The sequence below is a fragment of the Peromyscus eremicus genome, chromosome 3, assembly GCF_949786415.1.
Source record: "Peromyscus eremicus chromosome 3, PerEre_H2_v1, whole genome shotgun sequence".
Classification (NCBI taxonomy): domain Eukaryota; kingdom Metazoa; phylum Chordata; class Mammalia; order Rodentia; family Cricetidae; genus Peromyscus; species Peromyscus eremicus.
In genome coordinates, this window is record NC_081418.1 from 108,194,031 (window position 1) to 108,221,551 (window position 27,521).

General features: G+C 40.8%; 1 protein-coding gene and 1 long non-coding RNA gene across 2 annotated transcripts in view; one reads left to right on the plus strand and one right to left on the minus strand.

The window, feature by feature from the left end:
- Positions 1 to 27,521, plus strand: part of Tafa1 (TAFA chemokine like family member 1) — a 513,270-nt gene that overhangs the window by 109,903 nt on the left and 375,846 nt on the right. The window lies entirely within an intron of this gene.
- LOC131907232 (uncharacterized) lies at positions 18,572 to 25,705 on the minus strand. Its single transcript, XR_009378334.1, has 5 exons — positions 25,610 to 25,705; positions 23,358 to 23,541; positions 21,979 to 22,067; positions 20,245 to 20,341; positions 18,572 to 18,671 (listed from the first exon to the last, which is right to left on the minus strand). It is a non-coding gene; the product is annotated as an uncharacterized LOC131907232 (long non-coding RNA).

Sequence of the window (27,521 nt, forward strand, 5' to 3'; positions counted from 1 at the left end):
TTCCTCAGACTGGAAGCCTTTGAGTACTCATCTCAATGGCTCTCAGCTGAACTGCTGCTCGAAAGCCTGAATGCTTAACCAGCCAAATGCTTAACCAGCCAAATGCTTAACCAGCCAAATACTTAACCAGCCAAATACTTAACTAACCAAATGCTTCTAGTTCCCAGTTTTTACGCCTTATATACCTTTCTGCTTTCTGACATCACTTCCTGGGATTAAAGGCGTGAGTCAACAAGCTTGGCTGTTTCCAGTGTGGCCTTAAACTCACAGAGATCCAGATGGATCTCTGCCTCCCAAGTGATAGGATTAAAGGAGTGTGTGCCACCATTTTCTGGCCTCTATGTCTATCTAGTGGCTGTTCTGTCCTCTGACCCCAGATAAATTTATTAGGGTGCACAATATTTTGGGGCACACAATACCACCACAATCAGTTACTCTGATCCAGTTATGACATGTGTATATTGAAAGGTTACACTGTAACCCATAAGTAAGCACAGTTACTATATACAAATAAAAATTATTTTAAAAAGAATTAGTGTTCTACTACCCCTACAGTAAAGACAGAACCAAAATCCTAAATGTGACTAAAGAGTTTGATTTTTATTTAATGTTCAGTATTTCCTCTATTCAACTCCTCCCATACCCCCCTCAAATTCATGGTATCTTTTTCTGTAAATGTTATTGTCACTCACATACATAAATATTTAAATATAACCTTCTAATTCCATTAAGTGTTGCTTATGTATATATGATTTCAGGGCTGACTGTATACTTACATGTATATGATTTCAGGCTTGGTACTGGATAACCAGTTAGGGGACTCATCCCAGGGGAAGACTAATTCTCCTACTCTCAGCATTCCTTAGTTGCCTGTATGTTATTATTATTATTAATTATTATTATTATTATTATTATTATTATTATATGAATATGGGTGGTTTGTCTACATGTATGTCTGTGCACCATGTGTATGCCAAATGCCTGTATAGGCCAGAAGAGCATGTCAAATCCCCTGGAACTGGAGTTACAGATGGTTGTGAGCTTCCCTGTGGGTACTGGGAATCAAACATGGTTACTCTAGAAGAGCAACAAGTGCGCATAACTGCCGAGCCATCTTGCCAGTCTCTTTATCAGTAGGTTTTTGTCTAGGGGTAGTGACCTGTGAGATTTCCCCCATCCCATATTGTCATCTATCTGTGTCGTCACTTAGGCAGCCATACTGTTTATGTGAAGATTCCTTGTCATTGCAGGGAGACACAATCTCACAGCAGGGTTTCTGGGATTCGGACAATCTTTCTGCCTCCTCTTTTGTGATATTCCCTGAGCTTTAGGTGCAGGACTTGTATTGAAGGTTTATCCGTCATAGCTGGCCTCACCAGATTTTGAACTTTTAGCTCATCCCACTGAACTTCTATTGATTTGTCAGGTTTGGAAACCAATAGTTTGGAAGAGTTGAAACTGCCCCATTTGAAGGAATATGGTGGTCGTTTAACTTCTGTTTGCTTTTTCATCACCCATGTATTTGGGCAGAAAGTTATGAAAATAAAGACTTCTGGACCTTCACCCCTGGCTTCTGACAGGCAATATGGAGGCTGGCACCATGACGTCTGGGCCAAATCCACTTGTTTGCCAGGTTTTATAAATAAAGTTGTTTTTGAACACAATGTTGCCCAACAATTTACATATTATCTATAGCTCTCTTCATGCTTCAGTGAGAGGCAGAGCTGTGCAGCTGGCAGCTGAGTCTGCCTGGCCTGCAAAGCCAGGATCCTTGGTATCTGCAACTTTTCAGAAACTGTGTGTGCTTGTCCTGGAGTCAAAGAAAAGGCAGTACATAATGCCTTTTCCTTAACCACGTCTATCCTAAGTGTCTGATGGAAGTACAATAATACAGTCCATGTCTTTTTTTGTGACTGGCTTGCTTCACTTCCCATAGTATCTACAAGGTTCATCAACACATGGAAGGCCTCCCTTTGCTTTTAAGGCCAAATACTCCTTTGTTGTGTGTATATATTGTATTTGATTTATCCAATCTGCTTACTATTGTACATTTTAGTTGCTCCTACCTTTTTGCTATTGTGAATACCCTGCTGTTAACATGGGTGTACACACATCTTCCTGGGATTCTGTTTTCATTATTTAGGGTAAATATCCAGAAGTGAGAAAGATGAATTGAATGGTAATTCTATTATTATTGTAGTTGAGATTGTTGAGAAACTATTGTAATATTTTATGTAAACTACTTTATTTTGCATCCCCACCAACAGTGAATAAGGGTTCCTACTTCTCCATATCTTTGTTATTTTCTAAAGTTCTGTCCAGTTGGTTTTTATGGCAGTTTCTTTACAGTTGTAAGGTGACAGCTTGCTGTGGTTTGTGTTTGCATTTCCCTGAAGATTACTGATACTGAATACCTTTTCATGCCCTTGCTGGTTATGTATGTGTTCTTTGGAAAAGAGCCTATTGAAGTTGGCTCAGGTTTCAATTGCATTTGTGTGTTTGTTCTTCTTGGTTAGTTCTGTGACCCAGGCATGAAAACCTTGTTAGATAGGAATTTTGAAATTTTTTCCTCCATTCTGTAGGTTGCTTTTATATTTTTGATTGTGTCCACAGATGCACAGAAGTTTTAAATTTTTATGTTGCCCAGTTTATCTGGATTTATACCCATTGCCAGTTCTTTTGGTTTCATGTCCAAGAAACAACTGATAACTCAGTGTCAAACAGCTTTACCCCTAAACGCTTTTGCTAAAAGTTTGATTTAGGTTAGTTCTTTGATCTATTTTGAATTATTTTTGATCACAGTGAAAGGAAAGAGTCTAGCATCATTTCTCTGCATGTGGCTATCCAGTTTTCCCACCAGCATTTGTTGAAAGGACCGAGTCTCTGTGTTTTGTCCTTTCACCACGTAGGTCAGGAGTTAATTCTGGGCTCTCTATTCCACTCCACTGGTCTAGCTAGACGTTGCCCATTCTGCTGTTATTGCCTTGTGCTTTTATTGCTGTGCCTTTGACATAAGTGAAATTTGGAAGTATGGGATCTCTAACTTTGTTTTTCCTTTTCAAGGTTTTATTTTTTGGAGGGAATCATCTATATAGTTTTATATATGCACACTTTCTTGTAACTGTATGTAGTGAATTTTGAATATGCTCCAGTTAGAGAACCACTCATCTAGGTTAAAAGAAGGGGAAAATGGAACATCTATATGCAAATGCCTGTTGGTTGTTTTCAATCAATTCTTCTTTGAAGAGAACTATGAAATCCTTAACAGAGGGAGAGAGCACAGAAGTGTTAGAGAATGCAGAAGTCCAGCTCATCTGACTTTGTGACTTTCACAGTGAGACTCCTCTTCATGTCCTAGTGAGGGTCCCAGCAATGATAGGGTCTCATCTTGTGAAGTGGGGGCGGTAATCCTGGGGAAAGGTGGTCATTTGGAGACACACTGCTGCCATCTTCATGATTCATGCAACAGGTATTTATTTTGTGCCTGCTGTTTCATGAAAATTCATGAAAGAAACTTGCATTTCCATGAGTCCCTGGGGACTGATTTTTCCACAACTTGTGGTAAGAATTCTTTATGATCTCTGAAGAATAAAAGGCAGTATCTGCAGCCATAGACAGTTGACACGTTCTATGGATGTGACTGCCTGCTTCTGGTCTTTAGTTATGTTTTATTTTTAAAATTAATGTATTTCAGAGGCAGGCGGATCTCTGTGAGTTCGAGGCCAGCCTGGGCTACAGAGTGAGTTCCAGGAAAGGCACAAAGCTACACAGAGAAACCCTGCCTAGAAAAACAAACCAAAAAATTAGTTTATTTCAGTGTATATGCGTATGTGAGTAATGTACTTGCTCACATGTGCGTGGGTGCATGTAGGCACACATGCATGTGGAGGTCTGAGTTTGGTGAAAATCTTCTATTGCTCTCTACCTTACGTCATAAGGCAAGGTCTCTCACTTGAACTCAACTAGTACAGCTGGCCACTTTGCCCCAGGATGCCCCAGTTTTCCTCTGTCTCTACACTGGGATTATAAGTGGATTACCATACCCTCCTGACATTTATGTAGGTGCTGGGGATCTGAGCTTCGGTCCTCACACTTGTATGGCCAGTACTTCATCCTCTGAGTTATGCCCTGAGCTTCCGGTTCTGGTTTTTATATGACACACACCTGAACGTTAATTCAAGATCATTGAAGAACGCTTACACAGCTTGAGCCAAGGGCTGAATGAGAAATTCAAACCCTTCCTGGAATCAACAGTCTTCTTTCGTACAGTAGCATTTTCTTTAGTATCATTGAGCTGCATTTAGGCCTGTAGCATGAGGATGAAGAGGCAGCAGATAGATCATGAAGTATTAATAAGGGAAGAATTTGATCTTCGATCCCTTCTACTCAGATTTTAGTGGAAGCTGAAAAATGCTTTGGATAATACATTCCATTCTAATTATTCATAGAACGCATTTTAATTAGACTTTTCAAATGTTGTCCATGCATATTTTGGTCTATGTGGATAAATGTATACATAATTCCATATATATGATGTCTTTGTATGTATGCGTTCATCACCAGGGTTGAAGCTTCCCAGGAGTATAATCAGGGTCTTCTGCTTCAACAGTTATTAATGACACAAAGGAAAAAAAGATGACTGTCTTGTGTTTTTGACAACTCTGGCAGGACTCATTCTTCTGTGTTGGCGGAGCTTTCACATATGCAGGCTTATTTTTGGTGTTCTAAGAAATCTGAAGTTCACTAACAAGGCTTTTGAAGAACACTCTTGAACTGAATGTACGGGCTACAGTTGAGTAAGAACAGTGTGTGTCTGGAGTGTGAATGAACCAGCTGGGACACTAAGTTCTCCATGGTGTCCCTAATTCAATAATCACAGGTTTTCCCATTCTTCCCAAACAAGGCAGTATCCATGATTGAAAGTAAAAAGCCTGAGATAAATAGGTACGGTTTACTGTTTTGTTCAGTATCAGACTCTGTCATTTAGATCAATCAAAATACAGGCTGCACTGTGACTTCCAAGAACAACCGACAATGAACTGAAGAGGGGGTATCGTCAAAAGTTGGAGGGTGATTCCTAGACGGGAGCCATGTAATTCTGTAGGGTCATCCCAGCAGGATGGGAGGCCGGCAGGTTGTATGAGATGTCTGCATCTGTGTTGTGGGCCGTTATGTCTATTATTAACGCCAACGGTGGTTTAGCGAATGCACTCTTTTCTCTGTAAGCCTAGCAGAGTGCTGTATCCACAAGCAGCGTTCTATATCTAGACTACCTCTTTTTTCAAATGGATTTTTGGAAATGACACAAAGCAGTGACTTTCAGTGTGGCACTTCTCTGCATGTATCTTATACTCTACTGTCATTGGCTACAGGTCATCTTCCTGTTGCTCCCCTTCTGCCCCCCCCCAAACAGTCTCCCTTTTGATTTCATGTCATAGACAGATATATTCCACGAGTAATGTATTGGAATTGTGTGTGTGTCCCATGGGTTCCACATATAAGAGAGAACATGCGATATCTGGCTTTGCTTTTCACTTTTTGTTGTTGTTGTTTTGGTCTGTTTTCTTCTCCACATAATTCCTTTTCTGCTTTTGTATTACACATATTTATAATATGATATATATGCTTATTCATATTTATTCTAGATTCAGAATGAGAGAAAATGTGATATATATCTAAGTCTGATTTATTTTGCTTAATATAATGATCCCTGCTTCTATCCATTTTCTGTCAAATGACGTTTCATTCTTCTTCATGGCTGAATGAAACTTCCTGTGTATACATCAGTTTCTTTATTTGATTCATCTCACATATCTTTCTTTCGGTCTCCATTTTACAAAGAAAGAAACCAGGGTCTTCCATTAAGCATGGGTCTGGTATTCAAATCTCATTCCAAATAATCTGAGTCAAATTTCATGCTGCCTTTCCCAGTCAGGTCCCCAATGCTACTGTTCTTTATACTAGTTTTGGGGCTTTCTATATTAATTAACTTTTCTAATGATACTGAGGATTTGCCATTCTGGTTACAACCCATCTTTCTGTTGCTTCTGATAAGGACATCAGAACTGGATGGAGCAATCCTTTCATGTGTAAATTTCATAGTGTTTATGAACACATTTGATCATAAGGCATGCTGCCTTGTATATAATGTCAATCATAAAAGCATAAATAAAATCAAGAAAAACAAAGGTTGAAAAGAATTATAAATGAAATGAAGATAATAAATAGGTTGAGTGACTCAACAGGGCAAAATATATTGTGTGACTTCATAAACAGCCCACTGTGGTTGGTTGCTATATTGTGTGCCCCAATAAACTTATCTGGGGTCAGAGAACAGAACAGCCACTAGATAGACACAGAAGCCGGGCATGGTGGCACAAATCTTTAATTCCAGCACTTGAGATCTCATGGTTTGCTTGGGAAAGACACATGCCTTTAATCCCAAGAAGTGATGGCAGGAAGCAGAAAGATATGCAGCAGTTCAGCTGAGATCCATTCGGGTGAGGACTCAGAGGCTTCCAGTTTGAGGAAACAAGATGAGCTGAGAAGTTGGCAAGGTAAGGTTGGATGTGGCTTGTTCTGTTTCTCTGATCTTGGAGGGTTCACCTCAATACCTGGTTCCAGGTTTGTTTTTATTAATAAGACCTTTTAAGATTTGTCTACAGCCCACTTACTCCTGGATAGGGAGAAAACGGAGCTAAACATGAATTTCAAACCATATTGTAGTGAAAATGGTGTTGAAACAAGCCTCAGAGTAACTTTTGACAGGGATATGGTTCATGTATTTTTCACAAAACACAAAGCCTAGAAAAAAAAACCAAGTTGTTTCTCATTTGATAAACAGAATTAGAAACAAATGGTAAATTCATTTATTAAGACTTCACATGCTTTCACATAACTTGTTTGACACCATTTGTGTATGTATGTATGCATATGCATAAATATAATGTGCAGATACACATCAATTTTCACTTTACGTATATGTAATATCATATATGCACACACATGACATGTACACAGCACATTTTCATGAATCATTGAGTAGAAGTAGCAGAGAAGAAAACAATAGTGTTTAAAACAGCCCCCCCCCCCATGCACGGCCCCACACCTGAGTATGTAGGCAGCACTAGTGGGACTCTGTGTTCTTTTTATTTCACTTTTAAATGAGGGCATGAGTTTGGGTGAATACAGAATAGGGGTTGGATCTGGGAGGAGATGAGGGAGGGTGATGAAAATGTTCAAAATGTAATGTATTAAATTCTCCAAGAATTAATAAAAATATTTTTGGAGTTAAACTACGATTTAAAACAAACAAAGGACAATACTTTTTTTTAATTAATGTGTTTGATCTTTAGAGATTGTAGTTGCCACTGTTTCTGAATCTCTGAATTCTGTCAATGTTTCCTAAGTCAGGTCTCCAGTGTTAGTTGCAAAGGATGGTAGACCATTTAATGTTGAAAATGTTGCCGTATCGACTGACGTGATCTTTTGCTAATCTTCCTGTGTAGAGAGTTTCAGGGTTATTTTTTTTATAAGTTAATGTTGCCTTCAGCTTAATTAATTACAATTTTAATTGTGTTGGCTGTAAGCCTTGCCACTCAGTGGTAACAAGGGTTTTATAATTAGCAGGGGCTATGGGATGAGAAATTTAAAAAGAAGTTCTTCCTCTTAGCAATGAGAGCAGCCTCTGGTCATTCCTTATTTTCAAAGAAATTTCCTTGAATAAAATTTCTGTGAACTGGCTACTATGTAGGGGATCTCCATGGGGTGGAGATGTCTCTGGGATTGTGTACAACATTGTGTGTGTACATGCACTTCCAAAAGTGGCTTGATCACAGCATTATCCTCTCTCTCTCTCTCTCTCTCTCTCTCTCTCTCTCTCTCTCTTTTTCTGTGCGTATGTGTATTGCAATACTGCTGAATCCTAGAGTTTTCTGTATGCAAGGCAAATGCTCTACCACTGAGCTACACCCTAGCCCCTTCCTCTAAGCTTAGAGAAGTGGAATGTAGTGAGTGCAGGATCTGTAATCTAACTTTGTGGCTATGAATTCCTGCCCTGAGCTCACTAGCAACTTCAGTCTCAGGAAATCTCAGTGCTTGTTTCAGGTTTAATTTCCTCACCTGTACAACTGAGCTGATCATAAGGACACTTATGCTACTATATTACTGTGAGGATTAAGATGCATCCTATAAAGTGCTAGAGCGAAGCTTGGAATGTGGAGTTACCCTTACTTCCATTGTGTTTATGCTAATACAAGTGTTACCACTGCTGTGTGTTGAAAGTGGCTAGAGAAATGTGGCCTTGGCTTAAAGATGTGGAAACTCCATGAATCAGAAGCCCTTGGTTTTGTGAAGCTCACAGACAGGAACCCAGCATAGGACTTTCTCTGTAGTCTCCAGGAGGAGACTCTTACTGCATTCTTATTAAAAGAGTGGCTGCAGAGTGAGGTATGGTGGCACATAGTTGTCATCCTGGTACTTGGGAGGTTGACTGAAGCAGGTTGGCTGTTAGCTCAAGGCCAGCCTGGGCTACATAGACAGTGTCTGTCATAAAAAATGGAATATTATTCTGTCATTAGTATCCCGCATGGTTCCTTCAACTCACTCCTCTTTTGAACCATCAAGGTAGACAGTACTCTGGGAGGCTTATGCTGTGGATATCATTCTGTATAAATAAAACACTGATTGGCCAGTGGCCAGGCAGGAAGTATAGGTAGGACAAGGAGAGAGGAGAATTCTGGGAAGTGGAAGACTGAGTGGGAGAAACACTGCCAGCCTCCGACATGGCAAGCAGCATGTGAAGATGCCAGTAAGCCACGAGCCACGTGGCAAGGTATAGATTTATAGAAATGGATTAATTCAAGGTATAAGAACAGTTAGCAAGAAGCCTGCCACAGCCATACAGTTTGTAAGCAATATAAGTCTCTGTGTTTACTTGGTTGGGTCTGAGCAGCTTTGGGACTGGCAGGTTGTTAGAGATTTGTCCTGACTGTGGGCCAGGAAGAAAAACTCTAGCTACAGGCTTACATTTACTTTACCTCACATGAGTAACCCCCTAGCACAGATGCACATAGACTGTATCTGGGCTACATGTTCTCCTGATGAAGCCCCCTCATGAAGACAAAATTAGTCTGCAAATAACCCTAGTTAATGAGGATGAAGGCTAGTGGGTAAATACAGCAGTTTCCTGTCCTTCAGATAGATGAGTCTAGAAAGTGCTCTGTGCACTTGTAGGGTGTCCCAGAGGATTACCAACAGCCCCTTCTGTCTGTACCAGAAACCCCAGGACACACTATTTGATTGAGTTTGCCCTGTTGTAACATCACTGTCCCTGCTGCTTTGATCCTATGTCCTTTGATCACCTTGGAAATAAACTTTTTGTTCTGAAGGCCTGTCTCTGGCTCTGCTTTGTGGGGACCCAAACTGAAGCGTACGTCTCTGAAATCCTAATGCAGAAGCCGGCGACAATGTACATCTATAACAAATGCCATTTGTCCTGGTCGGTACTGACTCCCCGAGGTGTGCCCCAGTGTCTGGCAGCCAGTAAGCATCATCAACTGCTGCCTAAATGATTGAGGCAGAGAGTGAGTGAACCAACATGCTCCTAGGACCCTGATAATGAGCAGGTCAGCTGGGGGTTGTTTGGTTTTATTTACTAAGCACTGCATTGGAGACATGGCAAGAGGATATCAAAAGCCTCCTTGGAGGGCTTTATGTTATGCCTGTTTAGCTCCATCTTTAGTCATGGCTTGTTTTCTGTTTTCCTTATGGTCACAAAGAAGGGGAAGTTGGTAAATATACCAGTTCTTTGTCTCCAAAAGCTGTCTCTGAGAATATATATGTGTGTGTGTGTGTGTGTATATATATATATATATATATGTATATATGTATATGTATATATACATATGTATAGTTTTACATATATAGTTTTACATGTTGTCAAATATTCATCAAATGGGCTGCTTTGGGTAGAAATGGTTGAATGCTTTGATGCACAGTTTGTAAGAAGAAGCTTGAAGATCAAATGCATGGTCAAGGATACATCATAGTGAGAGATGAGGACTATGAGAGAAGCTGTCATTAGAAGTACATCTTGCTGTGTGTGGGTTCAGGTGACCATCCCCCACACCTGCTAACATCATTAGACCAGACTCATCATCACCTGACTGAAGAATGAGAGGCATTCCCTTAGCATGGGCATGCTCCTGCCTCATATGTTCCAAATTAACACCTGGCATAAATTCTTCAATGCGGTAAGTTTGTAATTTTACTTTTTTAATAGAGGGCAGATTTGAATTTAGGCTTTATAGAATCTACCTACCCCCATGATTTCAGATATTGATGAGAGGCAGCTGGTATTACTGCTGATATACAGTGTGGCTAGCAGATCATTACTGCAAGAACAATCAATACAAGCTGCATACTCAAGGTGGATCTTTATCAGCCAAGTTTGGACACAACGAGATCACAAGTTAAAGTTCCTGTCAGAATTCTAGAATTCCCTTCACAGCTGAGAGACCCACTTGGTCACTAAAGAGGAGGTAGAAACCAAGGAGGATATCTTTATAGATGTGTATGGCTATGGAATGGGCCATGTTTAGTGTTTAATAGTAAGGCACTAAAACCCCTGACAGTGTATAAGGCAGATGATGAACAAAGTTCAGGACAATTGAATCTAGATAAGAGGATCTAAGCTTGTAGTTATTCAGGCTTTCATCTAATATCTTTCTGGCTGACTTTAAAACTGTTCTTAGTTACCACATTGCAAAATATGAGCCTGGCTCAAATTACAATGGAAGGGAAATGTTAAGATTCCAAAGAGATGTTAAGGACTCTTGGAGATTTGGGCTGATGGGTTTGGGTAGAACATGGCTGTTAGTGATGTTGCTAAGGTCATGATGACGATGACGACGACGACGACGTAGTAGTGGATATGGTGGTGGTAATGATGTTGATGATGTTGATGATGATGATGACAGCGCTTGTGCTGCTGGTGATGATGTGGGTGATAGTGATATTGAGGGTGGTAGTAGTGGTAGTAGAGGTGATGATCATAGCATTAATCATGGAGGTAACAGTTTTGGTTGTAGGAATGATGGTGGTGGTGTGATGATGGAGATGCTGGAAATGTGGATGATGGGAATGGTGCTGGTTGCTAAGATGGTGGCAGTGATAAGCGTTAGAGGGTGGTGGTAATGATGGTGATAGTGTTATGTTGATGATGATAGTAGTCATCATAAGTATGGCAGTGTTGATGATAATGGCTTTGTAGTAATGATGATGGTGACAATGATGATGATGATGATGATGGTGCTGGTGATGGCGGTAATGATGATGATTGTAGTATTGATAATGGAAATATCAGTGCTGGTGATGATGATAAAGTAGGCAATGGTGATGCTGATATTAATGGTGATGAATATTGTGGTTACTGTGGTAACAGAAATGATGCTAATATTTATTTTGCCTTAGGAGCTTTCCTTGTCTTTTAATCTTCATAATCACTCAAAAGTTTATGGTAGGTATCATTCTCATTAAAATTATTGTTCAGGTTAAAGCTAGAGGAACAAGCCTCAAGAGGTCCCACAATTAATATGCCATGGAACCCAGACTCAAAGCCAGACAGGCTGATTCCAAAGGCCACATGCTGAATTCCACATAGCCTTTATTCTAATCTAACATCTTATTTTCCAATTTAAACTCATCAAGCTCAGGACCATTTAGATTCAGTTCTAAGCAAGACCCTATATCCCACTGCTAAGGGACTTCTGAGTGTAATGAACAGAAAATTGTGCTCAGATCCTGGGGTTAATGGCTGGGAGGCAGGACTTTGTAAACCACAACTTTATTATCCAAGCAACAATTTCATTAAGTAGACAAGCAACTCACAAGGGGACTGTGAATAGGATGATGTGTTTTAAAGGTCAAAAGCTGCTTTCCTGTAGACTTAAGTAAGTCAAGAAAAAGGTGAGATGTGCAATGTGGCTTTATGCCTTGTCTGAGCAGACTCCCTATTCTGGCATGCTCTAGTATTCTTACTGCTCTGGGATCCACACAATACAGGCTGTCTCACACTCTACAGAGAGGAAATCCTACTACTTAGAGCTACCTAGGGGCTTATGCAGCCTCAGTGGCCAAGTCCTTATCTCTTGCCAGGATTCCACTATTCCACATTACTCAGTAACATGAGTTAGCACCAAGGGAAGTATTTCCAGAAAACAAAACAAACAGCTTTTATGGAAAGCTCATTTCTAGGAAACATTAACTTACTTTCTAGAGTAAGTGAAAATATGTGGCTTCTGCCTTTTGTCATTTAAACTTAAATGTACACATATGAATAAATAATGCTAAAAGAAACTGAAAGTGGGGGACTAGCCTTGTTCTCATCTTCAATGATGCCATCATTCTCCAAGAATCCCAATGTTGTGGGGTCCTTGTGTATTCTCCAAGAATACACAACTAATATTGCATAAAATAATAAGGATTTCTAAATATTTAGTAGATGATACGAGCATGCCAGGTACTGAACTCCTAGGTAAGATCTCAATAAATATTCATGACAAGTACTTTGCCATCTGTCCTATACAGGTGAGTTAGTCAGCACTTGGGGAGGTAAAGGCAAGATTTGCACCCCTTGCCTGACTTTTCTGTCCTGCTGCTTGTAGTACAAAGTGGAACAGAAGTTATAACTAACTAAAGCACTGGTCCACTGGATCTAGACCTTTTAGAAAGAACACTGCAAACTAAGCATGGTAGCACACACTTCTAATCCCAGTAATTGGGAAGCTAAGGTAGGAAGATTGAGAATATGGATCCAGCCTGGGCTACACAGAGGAACCTTGTCTCCTAAACTAAAATACAAAGAACAGAAACAAAAAGAAGGACTTGGTGTAATGGGTAGAGGTTTACATATTGGTTTGTGAGTAGGATAGATGAACCTATGTAAATCACTCCATGTCTCCCAGCTCTCATTTCTCAATCAAATGGAAATCCTAATAGCCAGCTTTGAGGGATTCTTGGATTAAGGGAGATGTTATTCCCCAGCTACCCCACAGGAGTGTCTCTTTGCATTTTGCTCTCTGACCAATGCTCACATCAAGGCAATGGCTCCTTCAGCTGATCAATCTTCTCCAAGTTCATAAAAAATAAATTTTCACATGTTTTCCTTCTGGGAGGTTTTGAATTTTAACCTCTAAAGACCTTCTGGTACCTAGTAGTAGTCTTTTCATCTCTGTGGTACAGGGTTTAGCACACCAGGTTCCATGGCTCATATAATGACAGAGAAAGTAAAAGTTCTTTCTTGAAATCAGTCTGAGAAAGACAGCATGGTACTGAAGCCTCCCATGTACACTAACCCACTGCAGGGTCTGAGAAGTCCCACAATGCAGCTTCTGAAGAAACCTTGCTCAGTGACATGCCTATTTTCACATTCTTTGAGCAATGTTTTGCAACACATGGTTCATTTTAAGAGATACCAGCATGATAGCTTAAAGACTTTGATCTTATTTATTGCTGATTAATTAAATTATCATAGCAACTCTTCTAGGAACAGGGATGCCCAGGCCTGTAGAACCACCAAGTCTCAGCGACATTAAGGAGTTGACCCTCTGCAGTGGAGGCCTCCATTTAAGAAGCTGGGAACACAGCTATCTGAAATCCTTTCTTGAATTAGTGTTGGATAGAATCACTACCTTCTAAATTATTTAATTCTAAGAATTTTAGACACTGTGCCAAAGGGTAAGCAAGAGGTTTTGCTCCAAGCTGCTGTTCCAGGCTTTTTTGCTGATTTCCATTTTTTGCTGCTCTCACACCCTCTCTAACCATCTACCCTCCCATAGCAGCCACCTCTTCCAAGTCTGCCTGCCCTCTTCCTGTCTTCAGGGAGCCCCCTTTTCCCTTCAGGAGTGATGTATCCTCATCCTCCACAGCACAGCACAGCTCTCTCATTCCCCTCACCCTCTGAAAGCATCTGTTTCTTCTAAAATAAAATCCCAAGCTTGTATCACAGGCTATGAAGCTCTTCCACTCCTTGTCCTCTTCTCCGACCTCCTCTCACCTCTCTTTCTCCATATTATGTTCAAGCAGCATTTTTCTCCCTCCAATTTATTAAACCAGTTTCTGCCTCAGGGCCTTTGCCCTTAAGGTGTTATTTGTCTAGAAGCCTCCCTCCTTGCTAGAAGGTAGCCGAGGTGGGTCCTTCCCCTCCTGAATATCTCAGCACACATGTCATTTTGTTATGAAACATCCCTGTTTTTTCTCCCCACCAAGGCCTCCTCTTGGCTCTTTTCTGGTTTGTTCCATCATCATCTTTCAGTTACTTTATCATTTCTCTGGTGATTGGCGTATGCATTGTCTGCCTCCTTCACACAGAAGACAAGATCTATGAGATAGCAGAGTCTTATTCTAACTCTGTATTGCTGCCACCATGGAACTGTGGAATGCGTGTAACCGAGTATGCTTTTATTAAATAATGTACCTTATCTAATTTGTGGAATAAATTAGTATGTAAAGAGTGGCCAGCTAAGGAGAACAGGGCCCTCTCTGAATCAGCTAAGCATGGCACATACAAGCTCACAAGAGACTGAAACAATAAGCACGGGGCTTACATGGGTCTATAGCAGGTCCTTTGAATATATGCTGGAATTACTAGCTTAGTGTTTTTAGGGGACTCCTGACTGTGAGAACTGGTGGGTCTCTGACTGTTGTATCTACTCTTGGGACTCTTTTCCTCTTACTAGGTTGCCCTGTCCGACTTTGATATGACAGTTTTTTGCTTCATCTCATTATATTTTATTTTGTCCTGTTTGATTGTTATCTCTTCTAAGCCTGTTCTTTTCTAATGAGAGACAGAAAGGGAGTCCATATGGAGGGGAGGGGGGAGCAAATGGGAAGGAAACTAAAATCAGTATTACATTAAAAAAGAATCTATTTTCAATAAAATAAAAAAAAGAGGATGCTTGTTTGAACTGTGCTCCTTCAGGAAGATTTCAAGTTCCAAGCACCACGTATGGTAGGTCATTTGTGGTCTTCGAAACCCTGACTGAGAGGTGTTTATTTTTTGCTTATAAATGACTCCCATAATTTATCTATGTCCTATCCATTCTGGGTTATGGACAGTACCACCCCTCCATGATTATCTCTGTGCACAAATGCACACACACACACACACACACACACACACACACACACACACACACACACACACACACACACACGACTACTGGCTGTCAAAGCTGTTTTTGCTGGCCAATTAGTTGATTTCTTTTCTCCTCAGAGGGTGTACAGGTTAATTACCTCTGAGCCTCCCCCTCCTGCATCCCAGCTTTTATTTTCAACTTGCCTCCTGTTGTTACATTGTTTCCCTTACTCAACCCTCAGCTGTCTTTATTAGTGTCTTCCTGGAGTGAACTTTGTAGCTGTTGCTGTGAGCTATTCAGTTTACAATGATTGTCTATTTCTTATCTCTTGCCTGGGCTGTTGGATGGTATGTGAACCTTGCTGTAGGGGGTGGGGCTGCATCCAACCAGTAGTGTTCAAAACTCATGATTTAGAATAACTGCCATGTGGTATTCGAGTTCAAGTACACCAGAGTCCTAGAGCCTGGAATGGAAACCTGTATGTGGAGTTGACTCCTTAGTGGATTTTGTGCTTCAGTTTCTTCATCTGTAATATAGAAACAATTACAGAACCCCCTCATCTGATAGAGGTAGTCTATGGAAACATTTGACCCAGTAGTTGGCACCTGCTAAGCTCTCTAGACACAATTTGGGAAATGAGGAACACTAATATTTGGATTGTATGAGTTTCAGACTCCTGATCCTAACAGCTCCTATAGCCTTGGTTTCAGAGAAGGTAGGTTCCCAATGCTAGCAATCAAGCTGGCTTCAGTTAGAGAATACTTACTGGATATTATGTCCCACGCTAGCTAATGAGGATCAAGGAGAGTGAGGACACAGAATTGCCTTGAAAAATTCCATGAGACTGCCACTATTCACATGATAAAACAATAGTTCTGAGAGCTGTAGGGGTGTGTGTGTGTGTGCGTGTGTGTGTGTGTGTGTGTGTGTGCGCGTGCGTGTTTCCTAGAACACACACATCCTGAGTGTGATTCCTAAAACAGGCATATAAAAGCCAGACAAGGTGGCCTGTGCTTGTAAGCCAAGCACTGGGTGGCAGATATTATTGAATCCCTTGAACTTGTTAGCTAGCCAACCAGCCTATCCTACTTAGTGAATTCCAGGCCTGTGAGAGACCCTGTTCTAGGAAAACAGATGGATGATACCAAAAGAATGACACAGAAATTGTCCTTGTACCACACGAACACATGTACTTACCCCCATACCCTAACAACATACATGCACATACAAAAAGTATAATTTTAGGTCAAGACACAATTAATTGGACAGAGAGTTAAGGAAAAGGGACTTGAAAAACATGGACATACCTCTGAAGTCATAGTGGACACCTAGCATCTTAGGAGATGTAAGAATTGGGCTGGATACTAGAATAGGGGTTGGATACAGTTAAAATGACATCAATCTGTGATGATAATGGGAAAGGAAAGCACTAATTTATGGATTGATCGAAGAGGATGCTGAAATGGTTGGCCCTGCAGAATTGACTTTTGGGTGACAAGCCCAATCATTTTTGCCTGTGATAGGTGTCTTAGTCCAGGTAGCATGTGCTTGATCAGGTGTGGTAATCTAAAGAAGTTAGCAGTCTGAGTTCACTGTTACCAGTGGAGGAGATGGTTTCTCTAGAGAAGATCACATGGCTATAGAAGCAAGCTTTCTAGAATGGTATATACAAAGAGGAAGAGTGACCATGTAAACTGGGCAGTAGGATGGAAGGGAGACTCAAGGTCATAGTATCCAGAACAAGTGTCCTGATGTGAGGGGAAGGGCACAGAAATCCTGCAAAGGCAGGAGTGGGTTGCCTCAGGAGACATAGGTTGTCTTCCAATTCTTTATGAGAGAAGGATTTGAAAGGATCCTTGAGGTATATACAGTGGTTACCTCATCATAGATGAATCAGCCAACTACAACATGAAACACATTCGCCTGAAATCTTGCATGGTACACATTTGTAATACTAGCATGTGTGAGGCTAAGGTAGTTGTGCTGTATGTTTGATGGTGGCCTGGACTACATAATAAGAACTGGTCTTACACCTCCACCAAGAGACATGCCAAAAAGATTCATTTGCAGTGAATATATTTAAAAAGTGCTTTTGTGCTAAACATATAAAAGCTTTTTTCTTGTCATTATTACATCAACAACATAGTATAACAATCTTTGTATAGCATTTATGTGATATTAGACAACCATCTAGAGATAATACAAAGGGAGCAGGAGTTGCATGTAGGCTACATGAAAATGCTGCATGATTTTATGCAAGAATCTTGACAGCCTGGGTGGGCTTTAATATCCGCAGAAGTCTTGAATCAAACCCCAGGATACCAAGGGAAGTCTGTAGCAGTTCCTTTGTCAACTGTAATTATTTCAAAGTCCACAGGCTCCTTATTTAGCTGCTGTCATTTAGAGTGACACATTGAGTGCTGGGTGGCTGTTTGCACCAGGTTGAGGAACATTTGGTTCTTGCTGTCAGTCAGTGTCAGTGGCCTGCTGGAATCCACCCCAAGTACATTTCCTAAGAGCTGGAGTATTTGAACTGAGTTAACTTTGAAACACGGATGTCCTGAAAGTTAGACTTTAATCAGAGATTCTAAAGTATTTATGGGCTTGAGTGGAGAAGAACCTGTGGGCCCATGCTGTTTGCCTAGAATAGTTGACCACGTTGGGGGCAACATTCAAAGATGGCAACAGGTAGATTTTTACATCTCCAGAAAGTTCTGTTTTGTGGTAAGATGAGGATATGAATTCTGATTCCTTTTCTTCCTTACTCTAACAACATTAAGTTCTAGCTGAAACCAATATGGACTTCATGGAGCAGATCTTTCAGCTGATTATGACTTAAATGAAACTACAGGTCACACATACACACATCATACACACATGAGCACACACATGTATACACGCATGCATGAGTGCATCCCACAGCACATGTGTGGAGGTCAGAGAACAGCACTGTAGCTACTGCTCCCACCATGTGGATTCCAGGGACAGAACACAAGTTTTCAGTCTTGGCAGCAAGCATTCTTACTTCTTGCATCATTTCCCTGGCCCATACTTTCTCTCTGATAGAGCATGAAGTTTGAACCAGAAGAGGTTTCTTCAGGTTCTGTTTTTACCTTCTGAGTTCCTTCATGGTTATGAATTCACCTTTCAGCCACCTGTATAACATTGTAAATACATAGAACAAGGATTTGAGAGGGCTAAAGGCGCACATTACAACCAAACAAGATTCTTTGAAAAAAGCTTTGCTGACAACTTAACTGATCCGTTTCCTATTACATCTCACTGGCTCTAGACATCTCTCCATAAGCCTTGCAAATGTAATTATTTGGCTGGGCACATCCATCTGCTTTCAAAGGGGAAGAGAACAGAATTAAGGTAGCCATGTCTATTAGTTACTTTTCTATTGTTGTGATAAACACCATGGCCAAGGCAGCTTATAGAATAAAGAGTTTATGTGGAATTACAGTCCAGAGGGAAAAGTGTACATGATGGCATAGGGGCTGGAGATGGCAGCTGAGAGCTTACCTCTTGAACCTAAGAAAGAAACAGAGAAAAATTGGGAATGACATATTCCTTTGAAACCACAAAGCCCATCCTCCCTAGTGACATATTTTCTCCATCAAGGCCACACCTCCTAAACCTACCCAAACAATATCTCCAACCGTGAACCCTGTATTCAAATATCTGAATATATGGGAGGCATTCTCATTTAAACCCCACACCACTGAACAATATCTGTCACAATGCATGTTTAGCTTGCTGAAGCCAAAAGGTCTATGATTTCTTCCCTGGCAGCATCCAAACTCATGGTCTAGGACACATGCCTAATGTGTCTGGGGTTCCACACTTGAATGCTGACATTTCTCACGTCCAGGTAGTGTGGAAGAAGAAGCAGACGCCGGAATGGCTTTTATGCAGAAGAATGAACTTTGGCAGGTTGCTAAGCAACTTTAGGCCTGTGTTTTCTGGTCACACAGCACCATCTCTGATAAATTGTTTTGAGGACTGAATGAATTAAAAGTATAATGACTTGGCTTTGTGAATTGGAACATAATAGATGGTTGATAAATGTCAGTGTTACTTTTTTTTTATACACAAAGTTGGAGGTTGTTCTTTAAGGATCATAGCATTTGGACTTGCCAGATCATTTATTTAAACAGCTGTGATGGAATGAAAATTTTAGTTTTCTTATTCCTTTAAATCTGTCAAGATTCTTTGAGGCCAGTGAGATGGTTCAGTGGGTAAGGGTGATATAAGCCCAATGACCTGAGTTCAAATCCCTAGAACTTGTGTAAAGGTGGAAGGAAAGAATCAATTCCACATTGTTCTGAGACCTCCAAATATATATCATGGCATGCCCACACTCACCTGCACATCTCTCTCTCTCTCTCTCTCTCTCTCTCTCTCTCTCTCTCTCTCTCTCTCACACACACACACACACACACACTCACTCAAAAACCTCCTAATAATTAAAAAGTTCTTATTACATTTAAGCAACTACCAATAGGATGAAGGTACATTCTTTTTTGTCATGTAGTGGTTGTGTGCACGTATCTCCTGTGCAGTTACACTTTGCTTCATTCAAACCCAGGCAGTTTGGCTGCAGTCTAACAAATGGACTGAATTTAACTTTCACATTCTTAAACAACTCTCAGCCAGGACATAAAGCAGATAAGACTTGAGGAAGATAGATGTGTGCACATTCTGGTTTTGACTGATAGATCTTTTCAAGAATGTGAGATGATGGACTTGGATTTTCATCACAGTTGAAGAGAGCAAGAGTCAGAATTTCACAAGCTCATCCCACGTGGAAGAACCCCACCACACCAAAACTCCACAGAAGGAAGAAAGCACGGGACAAAGCATTACCCTCAGGGTTCTGTTGGACGCGGCTCCACGCATGTGCATTTGAAATGTGCTTCGACTTCAGTCTATATTTCCAGAGATGTAAAGCAAGACACATTCACAAAAGGACAGAGCCCCTTCTGGCCCATCAGAGTCATGTTGCATTTATGTGACAGGGACAGGAATTATGAGCTCTGCAGGGCAGCTGCTGCATGTCTGCTGACAAGTTGCATGCCACTTTTCCATAGTGACTGTTCTTTACCTGGAACGGATTCTCCATGGCAACCTCTTCCCAGGGTGCTTCTGTCTTTTTAAAACATACACATTGGGAAGGAAGTAGAAAACAGAGGCTTGTGTCCCTAAGTAGAGAAAAGGAGGAGTTACAGACCCCGGGAAAGAGTCAAGTGTCTGTTTTCTTTCAGATTTCTGACATTTCTTCTTGGCTGGGTATAGGTGGGAAAGACGAGATTAAAGTTCCCTTTGTAGATGACATCAGTGAGCATCCCTATGAGACATGGTTTGGGTCAATTAGTTTACACTGTTCTTGGTCACTTAAGTTTTGGCCTAGTGATTTGCTGAAGTGTCAAAGGACACTTTGGCCTCCCTCCACCTGCTCAATAAAGACTGCTCACCAAAACACAAGTTCTGAGGACTCAATGGCCAGAAAAGAGTTTCAATACAGTGTTTTCAAAGATAGGAGTTTTCAACAGACAGGGAGGGCTGAGAGCCCCAGAATGACTTTTCCATTATGGGCAGAATATTTTGCTAGCTGAAGTCTTTCTGAAGATCTAAAATGGGAGTTCTTTGTAGCGAAATCTTCCCTTTGCTCACATGGAGTAAGCACAGAAAACAAGGCACAGATAACAAAGAAACCCTCAGCATCCAGTTCTTCAGACTACTTCAGGCAAATGCCCTGAGCTGATTTTTGTTCCTCCCCATACCATCACCTCTCCTCCTTCCATCAACACTTCAGCTTTTAAAAATAATTTATCCTATGAGATTATACTCAGAGACAATATTTAATTTTAAATTCAGGGAGTGTGTAATACATTGTAGTGTACTTGTTAGTAACAATTGTGGTAGAGGACAGGTGCATATTGCAAAAAATAGAAAGTTCTAGAAAGTTGTTAGGTTCTTAAAATACAAAAATGGCATATGGAACAAAGACAAGTACACCAGTGGCTTCGGGAAGTTTTCTCCTCTGAGATCTTGCTTTTGTTTCAGTGAAGTAGAGAAAGAGAATGATGAAGGATGAGTGTCACACAGGCTGCTGACCCTGGTAGGTGCCCCTTAAACCTGCAGTTGTGTTGGTCAGTTGTGGGCAGAAAGTGAGAATATAAACATTAAATCATGGCAGGCATGTAGGGAAAGGTCCAGAAAGGTCATCTTCATATCTGTCTGGCACTTACGCTTGGTACTTTCCCATAAAAACTATTGAGAGGAAATAGAAGCTGTGATTTTTAGCAAGAAATAGTAATAGTTCTGCTGGTAGGCACTAATGGTCTGAAGATGTCCAAATCTGCTTCTTAGTACTCTGTAATTACCTTTCTCAAAAATATTTGCATATTGTCAACTATTCCAGTTGAAAATACATATCCTTATCTTTATTTGTTTGATTGGTGTGTGCATGTTAAGTGTGTTTATGAGTGCGCACATGCATGTGGGTACATGTGTACATGTGGAAGTCAGAGGATGACCTCAGATGTTGTTCCTCAGGTGCTTTCCACTTAGTGTTTGAGGCAGTCTCTCATTGACCTGGAACCTCACCAAGTAGGCTAGGCTGGGAGATCAGTAAGCTCCAGTGATCTACCAGTCTTTACTTCCCATTTTACCATCAATGGACTAATAAGCATGTGCCATCTTAGTGGCATTTTACATGAGTTCTGGGGATCACACTATGTCCTTTGTGAAGCAAGTGTTTTACTGACTGAGCCCACATATGCTAATCTTAGCTAGTAAAGAAAAAAAATGTAGAGTCAATGAACATATTACTTACCTCCTAAAAATTAGGGTGAAGAACTTGAAATTGTTTCATGAATCTCTCTGCAAATGCCCAATGTATAGAACAGTTCAGGATGTCACCTACTACATAAGAGTAGCATATCAAAGGATGCATATGCTCCTTTTCATCTTTCTAAGCTCCTTGAAGCTGTGCTATGTAAAGACATCATCTACTAAACTAAGATAGATTTGATATTTATTTGAAGGCTGAAGCACTTATGAGCCAAAGGTTCAAGATTCCCACCCCTCTACTCCAAGGATCATGACCCTCATCGGGACAGCAGTGGGCATGGGAGAGGCACAATGTCAAAGTTGTCAGGAGCATTGTGTAGATATGTGGCTTCCATATTATAATAATCATGAAATGTGCATTGCCAAGGTTTGTGTTTGTATAGTATAAAGGAACAGATAGAGTGCTTGCTAAAACTACACTTTGGAATCAAACAGTGTTGAAGTGGAACCCTAGCTGTAGTTCTTATGCCCTGATGGAACACAGGACACTGTGCTACTATTTCCTTTTGTATCTGATAGGAACTCCTTACCCCTGTGCAAGTCATGTGAAAGGACCAGCGCAAAACTTCTAGTACATGGTATGGATTCAGTCACATTGATAGTCATCCTCCTCATGTGTCATTATCAAGAGTTGGCTTCCACGATGAGAGACAATTTCCATGAACCAATATGTGACAGTGCTTCTGTCTTACGAGTTACTGCCTTTAACTGTAGCACTCTATTTCAGATTGGCAGGGAGAATTCTGAGAGTCATTACCACCTTTTAATTGTTAAGGAATTCCAGTAGGATTTCTGATGCATTGTTATAGCCTTCATTTTAAGGATAGTATTTGTTTATGTTAACTCATGCAAATATTGATATACCAAATGCCAGGTCAATCAGCCTTAGGAATTAATTATGTATTTAAATAGCAGTAAGATGAGAAATACACACCACGGAAGTCAGTGTTGGGAATAGATTCTGTAAAGTGAACACAGTTTCAATAATATATGGGGGATGAATAATTCCCCACCAAACACCAAAGTAATAATGTGCTGTAAGTACTGCTTTCCCCTGTAGACACTGCCAGGAATTCAGTGGGAAACAAGTAACATTATGAGGAAATATTGATTCACTGTGGGCACGGTGAGTCCTGTTATGATAAAGACAGTCTGTGGCCATTTGTTTTTTCATTTCCTTCTTTAAAGAAAAAAAAACTAAATATATGACTTGCTTACTGTAACCAAGACGTTTAGATTGCATCCTTTTATAGAATAAAAAGATTTATTGGGCTTCAATTTTTTTCCCCCATGACTTGGGTACCCCGAGGTCATGAAAAAGTGAACTCATTCCATTACACTAGCTCTGAGTTTTATACTTACATTAAGTCTGGAGTCTGGAATAGGAATCCATTCCAATCAGTAGAAAGCCTCATCTGACTTGTCTGGATCCATGCAGTGTTATATCTTAAACTGTGACAAAATGGAGCATATTGCACTTCACTGGGGGCTGGCCCCACTGTATACAATATTGGGTCAAGTTCCTCAGTGGTACTCAGTGTTTCACCTGAAAAGTTGAGATAATAGTTCTTCTTCTCATGGAGGAGTTGTAAGGATTACATAAACGGTGCATATAGAAATTTAAATACATCAATACTAGGGCCCACTCAAGTTGATGTAGCTATGAGTGATCTGACTTAAGTTCAGTCGTGCATCTCAAACTACAGTGAGTAACACCCACTAGAAAGGACTTAAAGCAGCTTCACCACAGCCTGCCATAGCAGCCAAGCACATTCAGCCTAGGTGGGAGGTATTCTTGTGATGGCAGTCCTTGGCATTGATTTGTCAGTGCACTTTCTTGGGGACAAGTGCCTTTCTGCACTTTCTGTGCAGAAATGTGGCCTGTCTCACACTTTGAAGCAAGAGATGGAGAATTATTAGAGGTTGCTCTGAACAGCACTTTCCCTTTCAAATATCCCTTCTAGATTAAACTACTGTGTTTTCCAGTCAAGTAATAGTCTTTCTCATCTTGAGGACATCCAATGATTTGAGATTATCTTTATGTATGGAAGGAATTTGGAGGTCAGTGGGATGGTTCAGCTGGGGAAGGCATTTGCTGCACAAGCCTGGCAACCTGAGTTCCATACCTGGAATCCATATAAAGGTAGAAGGAGGGAAAGGATGTCATAAAGTTGGTCCCTTACTTACACACACACACACACACACACACACACTCCTCACACACTATAAATAGATAAATAAATAGCACTTAGAGAAAGTCAGCAACATTCAGTATAACCACTACCTCTACTTTATAGGACTGCGAATCATCTCAGGACAGTTGAACCATTTTTTTTTTCTGGGGTTTCCCCACTAAATGTACCATAAAACCTAGACACATAGCCCTTTTATTGTTATGCTTCCTAGAATCCACCTTTCAGGACTATGCATATGCTAGCCTATCTTCCTTAAAAGTCCTCATTCTCAGAATGACCTCTTCAGGCTTATGTAGAAGTTCACTGAGCCTGCTCTGGAGAAGGACATGGTGGAAGTATCCTAGGTTAGATTGCATCTCGCCATGGAGTTAGCTGACCATGGATTGATGCTTAGACTATTGTACCCAGCCTGTTCCTCCCTTCCTTCTCTAAGAGCCTTAGCTGTAAAGTGTGGGAATACTAAAATGTAGAGAAAGCTCAGTGTCCAGCAGTAGTTCATGAGGTTCTGCTTCCTCAGGCTGCCAAACTGCTGCTTGATAGACAGGTGATATGGTATGTCCTGATGTGGACATGCTTTTAGTGATCTCACAGAAAGCACTTTAACAGTCCCGCTGTTCCCACTCTCCTCTCATTTTCAGCCCATGCCCAATTCAGTTGGAGCCTCCCACATCATACGACAGGAAGGCAGGCAGTTGCAAGGATCCTTGTTAACAAAGAGAACTGGAGTGCTGGGCAAGACAGTCAAGAAGACGGGCATCTATTCTGCTGGTTTCTAGTTAATTCCTTGCCTTCTCAGCCAACTGGGCTCAAGCTTGGTCTGATGGCAAGAGGAGACACAAGATCAAGGCACGAGCAAAAGAAAATACATTCTGATTTCGCAGGTGGTTTCGAGAAATCTGTTTGGTCAGTGGGCCTTGCCAGTCAAACAATGTGTGCTTGGCTGTCCTTGATGCTGCCCCTACAGGAAGCCTTCAGAAAGAATACTGCAGCCCACACACAAAAAAGGCAATTGGAAGGACCAGCTTGTGGTAACTTATTGTGAAGCTAGATTCTTCCTCATTGAGACAGCTCATTAGGCAACTCATCTGTGATTAGTAAGAATGTATAGATGTCTTCCTTTTTAATCCTTAAGATAGCCACAGTTGACTTTCAGTTCCCTGCCACCAAAAAGGACCAGTTCAGTAAAGTTTTTTCATCTCACATCTTTTCAACCTGGGTTTCCTTTACCTTTTGGCCATGATGTGACTCTATAGAGTCCCCTGATTTTTGTTATTTCATTTTTTTCTTAAAGATGGTGTTAGTATTGATCTCTTTTTTGGGTGTGAGGGGAGTAAAACTTGTTAAAGTTAAGTAAGTTGCCCAAGGTCTTATGCTGGCTACTAGTGAGTAAAACTGGGATCCTACATTGTGTATTCTCACCTGCATGTGATAGGGAGGCAAACTGGGAACCTCTAACCTTCCTCATACAAGGACACTTTACATCCAGACTCCTTATTCTCTAGGGTGGTATCCATAGTTCTTTCCTTAATTCTGTTTCCATGGTGCACTGTACATTGATGTGCCTTGAACATTCTGGCATTTGCTTGGGGGTGGGAAGCCTTTCTCCAGACCTCAGCTTCAGATGCTGCCCACCTAACCATCTGTGGCAACAGATTTGTGTGTTATCAATTAAAGTCTAAAGGAAGTTGGCAAAGCCTCCTACTCTAACAGGATGGGCTAAAGACGTTCCTGTTAAGACAGAAATGGGTTGTGTCTATGATGGTGGTGGTTGGCAGCTTTCCAAGAACACTTTAAATATACCCATGTCATGAATCGCCTAGCTTACATTCACTTCCAGACATTCTTCCCAGAAGTAGCTCTCCTCCATAGAATGGACCAATACATAACTTGACAGGGCTACAGTCTGGAAAGCAGAGCAAAATGCACAATTTGGAGATCTAGCCCTGTGAATTTCACATTGACATTCACTTGCGAAGTTACCCCATTAAAAAAAAAATCTGTGAAATCTTCATATATCATAATGCTAAGTTCCATTTATAGCCACAGAGTTCTTGGGTTCAGCTACTCAGGAAGACCATGTATCTCTTTGAGCTGGCTTCCTTGGTTACGCCAATGGTATTAAGTACACAGGATGAGCAGCTATTCTAACACAATCTCAGGCCCATGCTCAAAATCTGTGAAAAAGAAATCTTTCACAAAACGGGATGAGTTAAATTTTAATATAGAGATGTATGAAAAACTATGTTGATGTATAATAAACTACGTTTACTATATGTTATTCCCTCTGTTATGTCCCAGGGGATTACGGATTAGCAACATGTAACTTCTATTCTGAAAGCACTTACCAGCAACTAAGACTAGCTGATTAATCTTTCTCATTACTTTAAAAGGGTTTTTCAGGGTCTAGAGAGACGGCCCAGCAGTTATGAGCACTGGCTGCTCTCCTAGAGGACCCAGGTTCAATTTCCAGCACCCACACAGTGGCCCACAACCATCTGTAACTTCAGTTCCAGGGGATCTGTCACCTTCTTTAGCTTCCCCAAGCACTGTACACATGTCATGAACAGACATCCATGCAGGTATAACACTCATACACATAAAATGAAAATAAATGAAACCGTCTAATAAAGGCTTCTACTGTGGGTTATGAAGCAATGTGTCCATGAATTACAAGAAATTTAGCCTCAGTAATAGCACAAACATCACATTGTCTACCCTCCTGCCAGCAGCACCATGATTCTATCATTGCAGAGTTTATCACTCTCAAGCATTAACCTATGGGCCCAGATAGCGCCTTGTTGTGAGGTCTATCTCAGGCATTTCACCATCCTTGAAATCAGCCACTTAGTGGCACTAGTAACCTCTGTTTCTTCAATTAAAACAAAGAAGGACCCCCCCCACACTGTCACTTGTCCCCAAGGGTGGGTGTAAAGAGGGGAACTCTCTCCAGATTGAGAAGCACGGAGTTAAACTAAGATGAGAGGTAGGGGGTTTACAGTGAAATTGGAGAAATGATTTCTAATCTTAGTCCAGTGTTCTCTAAAATGGGAAGAATTTGATTCTCTGAGGGTCCCGAGAAAGTGATTGGGAAGATGAGTCATTCTTGGAGACAGAGGGATGGACTAAATGGTCTCTCAAGATCCTGCATGACCCTTGAATTTTATATCCTGTTTAAACCTATAGCCAAGCCCCATTCCTCTCTGTCCCTTTAACTGTCACTAGAACAAAAATTGTGTCTGATAGGCAGCTTATCTTCAGCATGCCCTTTATGTCACCAGAAGCTGGAGGACTCAATTTTTTTTTTTTTAGAGATCTTTTTGTTTTTGAGAAA